Raw genomic sequence first — 9330 nt, 5'->3', positions numbered from 1 at the left:
TTGATGCTCGGGAAGGGTGCTCTGCACGTTATTAAAGGCCGTCGGCCACAGAGCACTCGTGGGTTGGTGTATCGATGTTGGCAAGCGCGCTCTCTCTCTATGCATAACATCTGCATGTGTCCCTCCAAAAACAGGTCCTGGATCGTAGTGTAAATAGCAGCGTAGTCTTGTAAATAATGCTCCCTACCGGCTGTATGTTTAGTTTGAGAATTCTTTCCGGATTCGGTTATCCTGTGGGTGTGTTTCTGTGAGGAGAAGGGTGCAACGTCGCAGGGGGACATATTTACTCATTTGTGAATATCTGTAAAACTGTCGCACTCAGGGTAGAGTTAATAGTAGAGGGAACTACATTGCGTGCCACACTAAAGTAGGTAAAAATTTATCGGGTCGGGACGCCCCGAGGGTAGAGAAGGGTGCAATGTTGCGAATATGGAATTTGGCCTCCATATCCGCTTGTAAATATTCCCCTATTTTCTCCAATACTCCCCAACTTTCCCCAATCCCCCATTCCCTAGTCCCATTGCATGTAAATAACAATCAGTAGAGCCGACCTTCCCCTTCTTCCCCCATTAAATGTCGTGCCCAGGTCCACCGCACCACACGTAGACAACTTTCGGACATCTTCCTAGTTATTCTTAATCTATGTCAGTTAAGGCCTCGTTTCCATTAATTATGACTCTTCGTTGCACCAGAATGTGATTATATGGCATCAGTAGTGAGTTTAGGACCTTTCCCATACCTCCTTCCATCTTCTTCCCCAACAATTACAACAACAACAGAGGAGATGGCGGCGGAGCGGGGGAGGATGCGCCCCCCCACCGGCTCGATTAGCTCCAGACCATGCGCTCCACGGGGTTACCACGAAGGGGCTCCTTGTCAGCTCCTCGTCAAGGGCGGAGCCTGGTAAACCCCCCGCACGCACCCAATGAGAAGCAACGTGCCGATTCCACGAGGCGGAGCTAACGAGCCGAGGGCGTGTCACTCCCCGCCGGATATACGCGGCCCCGCGCCGGATGTGACGTGAGATGCGCCTGAACTACGGAGAGCAGAGGAAGCCACCGCCACCCCCAGCGCGACGATACCTCCCCGCATCTTTGGACCGGACCGAACCGGGTCGATTCTGCCCTGAGCCCAGGTGCACCTGGAGCCATCGCTACCCGCCTGTCCTTTGCATCAATCCCCGTGTGAGTCAGCCGTTGTCCTGTTTACCTGTCGTCTGTTGGGAATAATATAAGATTGTGTCTAAGTGCTTGTCTTTCTATGCTGTCCCTCTTGTAGTTGTAATCTAACCTTCCGCCTTAATATAACCTCCTCCGGAGGTCTTGAGAACTGAACCCCTGGTGTCGTATTGTGTTATTGTAATCCAGCCGGGTGTCTTCTTTTTCTTATTGAGCCAGCATCGCGCGACTAGTCAACGTTCGGGCACAATCGGGTAACTTGTGCAGACGTGGTCATACCATAAAACCGCTCGGTAAATAACATCCAAGCCACGTCTGTAACAATATATACAATATATATATATATATATATATGAATGTCACAATTGATCACTTGGTGTTTTACATCACAAATTTTTTTTAGTGTTGTCACGAAGTCAAAATATGGTTATGCTATGTCTCATAAACAATTTTTAGTTGTGGTATGTTTGTTTTTATTTTAGCGAGCTCTTCTGAAACCTAACCTCTCAAATATGTGGTGCCTTACTGTATACGATAGCATTATCCTGCCTGCAAAACACGAGGGGGACAGTTTATAGCAGGGCAAAGATACTAACCCAGGAACGACAGCTTAGATGTGAGTGTGCATACCTAGTCAGGTAAACAGGCAGATGTGGACAGATTTAACAGTTATAAACGAGGCACACCATAGCTGTTATCATATGTATGCTCAAACCAAAATCAAGCAATGGAAAACACAAATCACTTTTTAATGCTATCCTCCTGCACGCAAATCATAATAAAGCACCAAAGCGTCGGTTTTCCTATCCCTACCTCTATGGCATCATATTCACAGAGGTATGAAGGTTCCAAGTCAAAATGCAGGAATTTTATTTGAACTCTGTAGCCATTCGGGACCTGGACATGCCATGTACGCTGCAGAAAGTTGGGGTAGACGTAGGGGTAGTTTGGTGAGCGCAATGCCCCAAACAACTCCTGCTTTGCTTTCGGAACCACTTCATCATTACTCGTTGAGAAACAGCCAAGACCAAGGAGCCATGACATCAGAAAGCAGTAAATGAAGCTGTGCACAGAAACAGTTTTTATACAATTATTATATTGAGTAAGATTGGATTTACATATATTTTGTCATATCCCAGTCAATCAGGGATATATACAGTCACGTGAAAAAGTAAGTACACCCCATGTAAAGTTTTGACTTTTTCAACATATATCAACACACAGCTATTTGTTCGTCATTTCAACAATATTGATAAATAAACGTGATATACTATAACAAATATCATGAAACATTTACATTTTGTAGTCCATTGTATAATTTAAATAAACATAAATGCAAATTTCGCATGTGGAAAAAGTAAAGTACACCCCCACATTTATCACCACTTCAAATACCTAAAATTAGAATCAGGTGCACCAGCTCAGGTGCAAATGATTAGAACATCGTTAGAGAGGATCTTGGAGGAACCTGTCTTATTTAAACCTCAGACATTTAGTTTGGTTTGCTCTTTGTTGTTGAAGTGTGTGGCGTCACCATGCCTAGATCAAAAGAGCTCTCTGAGGCCTTCAGAAAGAAGGTTATAGATGCCTACGAGTCTGGGAAGGGATTTAAAAAGATCTCCAAACAATTTGAAATCAATCATTCGACTGTCCGGAAGATCATTTACAAGTGGAGAAGATTCCAAACAACTGCCAACTTGTTCAGGCCAGGCCGCCCCAGCAAGTTCAGCCCGAGAACAGACTGCAAGATGCTGAAAGAAGTCTCTAAAAACCCCAGAATGTCATCACGGGACCTAGGGTAGCTCTTTCCACTTTTGATGTCAAAGTGCACGAGTCTACCATTAGAAAGAGGCTGCACAAATTCTATCTACATGGGAGGTGTGCCAGGAGGAAACCTTTGCTGTCCAGAAAGAACATCAGGGCAAGACTAAAGTTTGCCAATGAACACCTCGGCAAAGACCAGCACTTCTGGAACAATGTGCTCTGGACAGATGAATCAAAGGTGGAGCTATTTGGCCTCAGGACCAGAAGACATGTTTGGCGAAAACCAAAGACAGCATTTGACCACAATAACCTGATACCAACTGGAAAGCATGGTGGTGGAAATATTATGGTTTGAGGCAGCTTTGCTGCATCAGGGCCTGGGCAGCTCACCATCATAGAATCCACTATGAATTCTTAATTGTACCAGAGGGTGCTTGAGGATAATGTGAGACCATCTGTCGGAGAGTTGCAGCTCAACTGAAGGTGGACCTTGCAACATGACGATGACCCTAAACATACCAGTAAATCCACCAAGGAATGGCTGGAAAGAAAGAAATGGAGGGTTCTGGAATGGCCAAGTCAAAGCCCGGATCTAAATCCCATCGAGATGTTGTGGGGGGATTTGAAACGAGCTGTGCATGCAAGAAACCCCTCAAACATCGCACAGCTGAAAGAATTCTGCATGGAGGAGTGGGAAAAAATTTCTCCCAGTCGATGTCAGAGACTGGTAGACAGTTATAAGAAACGCCTACTTGAGGTTGTTTCTGCCAAAGGGGGCAATACCACCTATGAGAGCCAAGGGTGTACTTACTTTTTCCACATGCGAAATTTGCATTTATGTTTATTTAAATTATACAATGGACTACAAAATGTAAATGTTTCATGATATTTGTTGTATTATATCACCTTTATCTGTCAATATTGTTGAAATAAAGATCAAATAGCTGTATGTTGAAATATGTTGAAAAAGTCAAAAGTTTACATAGGGTGTACTTACTTTTTCACGTGACTGTATATCTGTGCAGTGTCTGTGTTGTGTTGTCTTGTCTTGTCTTGTCACTGAACTACTTTCTCAAACTTTTGTGAAATCGTACCAAACTTCTGGTATGCACATACAGTATCTCTCCCGTCTGTATGTCCTCAGGGTATTTTTTTTGAAAAAGTTTCCAATTTTTTTTGGGGGAATTTTTTCGGGAATTTTTTTTTTCAACTTAAGTCTTCAACTTCAATTGTTTATAAAATGTGATATCACGTATATTACAAATACATTTGTGCAAAATAATTGTTTGAATTATGATTGGCTTAAACCATGACAAAACGGCAACTCGGGTGCAGTCATTTATCTATATATCTACACATCTGGGCAGTGTCTGTGTTGTCACTTAACGACTCCCTCAAACTTTTGTTTCCGTGGTTGTGAAGTGTTTTTAATGACGTTGTGGTGGTTTTGAATCACGTGGTGGTGATGTATTTATAATTACGGTGGTGAGGTGTTTTGAATTAGTTGGTGATGAGGTGTCTGGAATTACGTGATGGTGAGGTGTTTTGAATTACTTGGTGGTGAGGTGTTTTTAAATGACGTGATGGTGAGGTGTTTTTAATTTTGTGGCTGTGAGGTGTTTTTATTAAGTGTTTTATGGCTGTGAGGTGTTTTCAATTTTGTGGTGGTGAGGTGTTTTTAATTTTGTGGCTGTGAGGTGTTTTTATTACGTGTTTTATGGCTGTGAGGTGTTTTAAATTACTTGATGGTGAAGTGTTTTGAATTACTTGGTGGTGAGGTGTTTTGAATTACTTGGTGGTGACGTGTTTTGAATTACTTGGTGGTGAAGTGTTTTGAATTACTTGGTGGTGAAGTGTTTTTAATTACGTGGTGGTGAAGTGTTTTGAATTACTTGGTGGTGACGTGTTTTGAATTATGTGGTGGTGCGGTGTTTTGAATTACTTGGTGGTGAAGTGTTTTGAATTACTTGGTGGTGACGTGTTTTGAATTACTTGGTGGTGAAGTGTTTTGAATTACTTGGTGGTGACGTGTTTTGAATTACGTGGTGGTGCGGTGTTTTGAATTACGTGGTGGTGCGGTGTTTTGAATTACTTGGTGGTGAAGTGTTTTGAATTACTTGGTGGTGACGTGTTTTGAATTACTTGGTGGTGAAGTGTTTTGAATTACTTGGTGGTGAAGTGTTTTGAATTACTTGGTGGTGCGGTGTTTTGAATTACTTGGTGGTGACGAGTTTTGAATTACTTGGTGGTGCGGTGTTTTGAATTACTTGGTGGTGAAGTGTTTTGAATTACTTGGTGGTGAGGTGTTTTGAATTACTTGGTGGTGACGTGTTTTGAATTACGTGGTGGTGTGGTGTTTTGAATTACGTGGTGGTGCGGTGTTTTGAATTACTTGGTGGTGAAGTGTTTTGAATTACGTGGTGGTGACGTGTTTTGAATTACTTGGTGGTGAAGTGTTTTGAATTACTTGGTGGTGAAGTGTTTTGAATTACTTGATGGTGCGGTGTTTTGAATTACTTGGTGGTGACGTGTTTTGAATTACTTGGTGGTGCGGTGTTTTGAATTACTTGGTGGTGCGGTGTTTTGAATTACTTGGTGGTGACGTGTTTTTAATTACGTGGTGGTGTGGTGTTTTGAATTACTTGGTGGTGACGTGTTTTGAATTACGTGGTGGTGACGTGTTTTGAATTACTTGGTGGTGAAGTGTTTTGAATTACTTGGTGGTGTGGTGTTTTGAATTACTTGGTGGTGCGGTGTTTTGAATTACTTGGTGGTGACGTGTTTTGAATTACTTGGTGGTGCGGTGTTTTGAATTACTTGGTGGTGCGGTGTTTTGAATTACTTGGTGGTGACGTGTTTTGAATTACGTGGTGGTGTGGTGTTTTGAATTACTTGGTGGTGACGTGTTTTGAATTACGTGGTGGTGACGTGTTTTGAATTACTTGGTGGTGAAGTGTTTTGAATTACTTGGTGGTGTGGTGTTTTGAATTACTTGGTGGTGCGGTGTTTTGAATTACTTGGTGGTGACGTGTTTTGAATTACTTGGTGGTGACAGGTTTTGAATTACTTGGTGGTGACGTGTTTTGAATTACTTGGTGGTGACGTGTTTTGAATTACTTGGTGGTGACGTGTTTTGAATTACTTGGTGGTGACGTGTTTTGAATTACGTGGTGGTGAGGTGTAATCGTTCCAAATTTCCAGTCTGCACCTCCCCTTCCCCTATGTATGTGCTGAGGGGTTCTTTCTTGAAAAAAAAAAAAAAATTCAACCAATACATCCACCATTCCCGCTTTCTTCAACCTAAATTTCCGATAAAAATGTAATATCACAAACACAACAAATACATTTGTGCAAAATAATTGTTTGTATTGTGATTGGTGAAAATCATGACAACACAGCAACTCAGGTACAGTCATTATCCTCGGCTAAAATAAGCCCGTTCCTCAGTAACGACAAATTACAATTAGTTCGTATACAAGCTAGGATATGTATATATGTATATGTTTATGTATATGTATATGTATTTGTATATGTATATGTATATGTATATAAATATATGCTGCTCCTCTGATCCATAACTTGTGTTCTTTGCATAACCACACTTTACTGCTCATCTACACTCCCTTATTCACTTTGAGACAAAAAACCCCACTGTCCTAACAATCGTAACAAACAACTCATGTCAAAGTGGTCACGCTGGCACGCTGATGTGAATGCTCCAAGTTGGGCAGAACCGGAGCACCGTGAGGCCCCAAATTTTAGGGTGTTGATACGTCAGAATCTGGGAAAGGTTTCAAGTTACCGCACGTTGACCATGAAGGCCGTTTTGAGGCCATCAAAGGCTACTATAAAGTGTCAATTGGGATGTGGGGTCATCCACTGCTGCCGCCGGCCCGCAGGCAAAAGGTAACCACCATGAGGCCAATATAACTCCATAGCTTTTGTCCGACACGGCCCGAAACTCATACCGGGAAAAGCTCATCTGGCCATGCAGCGCTGGGTACCACACTCCTAATATACATAAATTGCGACATCCAGTATACGTAAATTACATATTTACGTCACACGTCACGTCACGTCACGTCACGTCGCACACACACACACACACACACACGCACGCACACACACACACACGTCACAACATGCACATGTACACACGTCACAACATACACACACACACACGCACATGTACATGTACACACGTCACAACATACATACACACACACACACACACACAGACACGCATATGTCACAACACACATATACAAACACACATATGCAGACACACACATATACAAACACACATATGCAGACACACACATATATGTCACAACACACATATGCACAACACACACACACATGTCACAACACACACACACACACACACACACACACACACACACACACACACACACACACACACACACACGCACAGACACGCATATGTCACAACACACATATACAAACACACATATGCAGACACACACATATATGTCACAACACACATATGCACAACACACACACACATGTCACAACACACACACACACACACACACACACACACACACACACACACACACACACACACACACGTCACAACACACATATACACACACACATATGCAGACACACACATATATGTCACAACACACATATGCACAACACACACACACACATGTCACAACACACACACACACACACACACACACACACACACACACACACACACACACGTCACAACACACATATACACACATATGTCACAACACACATACAAACAAACAAACACACACATCCACATCATCTAATGTGTCGAGTTTTACACTAAGAATTTAAAATAAAACAACTAGTAATTAAAAAACAAAAGATCCTGACAATATTCAGTAACTTATTGAATGTCATTGCTTAACTGCTATCTGTTGCTATCTATTTATCACGGCCAGTGTAAGTAAACATGGAAGACCACGTGAGATATTTCCCGCAAGTCACTGAGATAGATAGGCCTTTATTGTAATCACTGACCGAAAGAAAGACCTCGCACCGGTAACTCTAAAAAAACATTTCAAATGTTAACAAAAAGTGCTTTGTAAAATGAAGCAAAGGAAACTGAAAATGCTGGATGACTAAATACTTTAGACAGAGGAACAAGCACAAAACAAGAAGAGGTGCAGAGGTATTTTGAATGGGAAATAAACTCCTAACCTCATCTGTACCTTAAACAAGTGACAACAGAAACTATAAGGTCTTAAATAAACAGCCCACCTCTACCGGGTTTGGTTCATCATGAAAGCACAACGAGAGATGGGAAATCAAGAGCTTCGGAATCCTCCCACTCATGTCCCTCCCTGGTCAGTTCCCCGCCCTTATTCCCTCCAGACTCATCACCCTCTCCCCTCACTTACTGCCAAAGAAACTCCTCCCTTGTTGGGAGAGCACTACAGTGAGGATGAGTGCTCCCAGCAAATATGATCCGTTCATCTATATAAACTATCCAGGTGTGCTAGTTATACAATAAGGACGACATTATGTTGTCTAATCCTTCCAAAGAGAAACTGTGGCCAAGTGGTCACGGTCCATAGTATTGTTATGTTTGTGGGGTAGTGATTACTTTAGACCAGGTAGATTTGTATCGGTAGCATGCTCTGATTGTTGTGAAGAAGAAGAACCACCACCATGTAATAAGTAGGATTTTGTTTAGCCCGAATGGCAGATTAAGGTGTATCTCCGTCTCCATTATGAGGAATGGGGCATGTTAACTAGCTCAGCGATTATGTTCATTCCCTGTATGTCTTTCCCTCGGTGATTTACATCCTTTGTCCCTTATGGCACCCTATTAGACGTAGAGTAGAGAAGGAATTGCCCATTAACTGCTTTAAATAACAATAAAAAGCAACCAGAAGCCAGTTCTGATCAATGCCGATGGCATGGCAACCAGCTACATCACCACAGGGTCAGGCAGGCCGAAAAGCCACACCTTGAGGAGACACCATTGGTCAGGGTTATGATTGACAGGCGGACTGCGTCACGAAGGCGGACTGCGTCACGGAGGCGGACTGAATCACGAAGTCGGACTGCGTCACGAAGGCGGACGGCGTGTTGAGTGGTGAAGAGCTGAGCCTGTGGTGTTGGCCTGCAGGGATTGGAGAAGAAGCACCGATGACATGAGAGGTTGGCTGAGAAAAGAACGAGCTGACGGACTTTTGGCCGGCTTGGTTCGGACTTTGGTGGGAGACGGCTGTGCGCTGACATTTCTCTCTTAATTGGGCTTCATCGCAGCGGCTGTGTTCCAGGACTTTGCTGGTGGACGTAAGGCGGAAGAGCCACGGACGGAGAGCTGCAGATTTCCAGGCGGGAACAACGCATGGATGAGCGCTGCTGGGCTGCAGCG

General features: G+C 43.0%; 1 long non-coding RNA gene across 1 annotated transcript; it reads right to left on the bottom strand.

The window, feature by feature from the left end:
- Positions 1-2031: 2031 nt before the first annotated feature.
- On the bottom strand, positions 2032-8294 carry LOC144891550 (uncharacterized). Its single transcript, XR_013622984.1, has 2 exons — positions 8211-8294; positions 2032-2241 (listed from the first exon to the last, which is right to left on the bottom strand). It is a non-coding gene; the product is annotated as an uncharacterized LOC144891550 (long non-coding RNA).
- Positions 8295-9330: the final 1036 nt, after the last annotated feature.

The sequence above is a fragment of the Myxine glutinosa genome, chromosome 4, assembly GCF_964187855.1.
Source record: "Myxine glutinosa chromosome 4, kmMyxGlut1.1, whole genome shotgun sequence".
In the NCBI taxonomy this organism is placed as follows: domain Eukaryota; kingdom Metazoa; phylum Chordata; class Myxini; order Myxiniformes; family Myxinidae; genus Myxine; species Myxine glutinosa.
The sequence above is the reverse complement of the archived record's forward strand: the minus strand, read 5'-3'. Positions and strand labels throughout refer to the sequence as shown.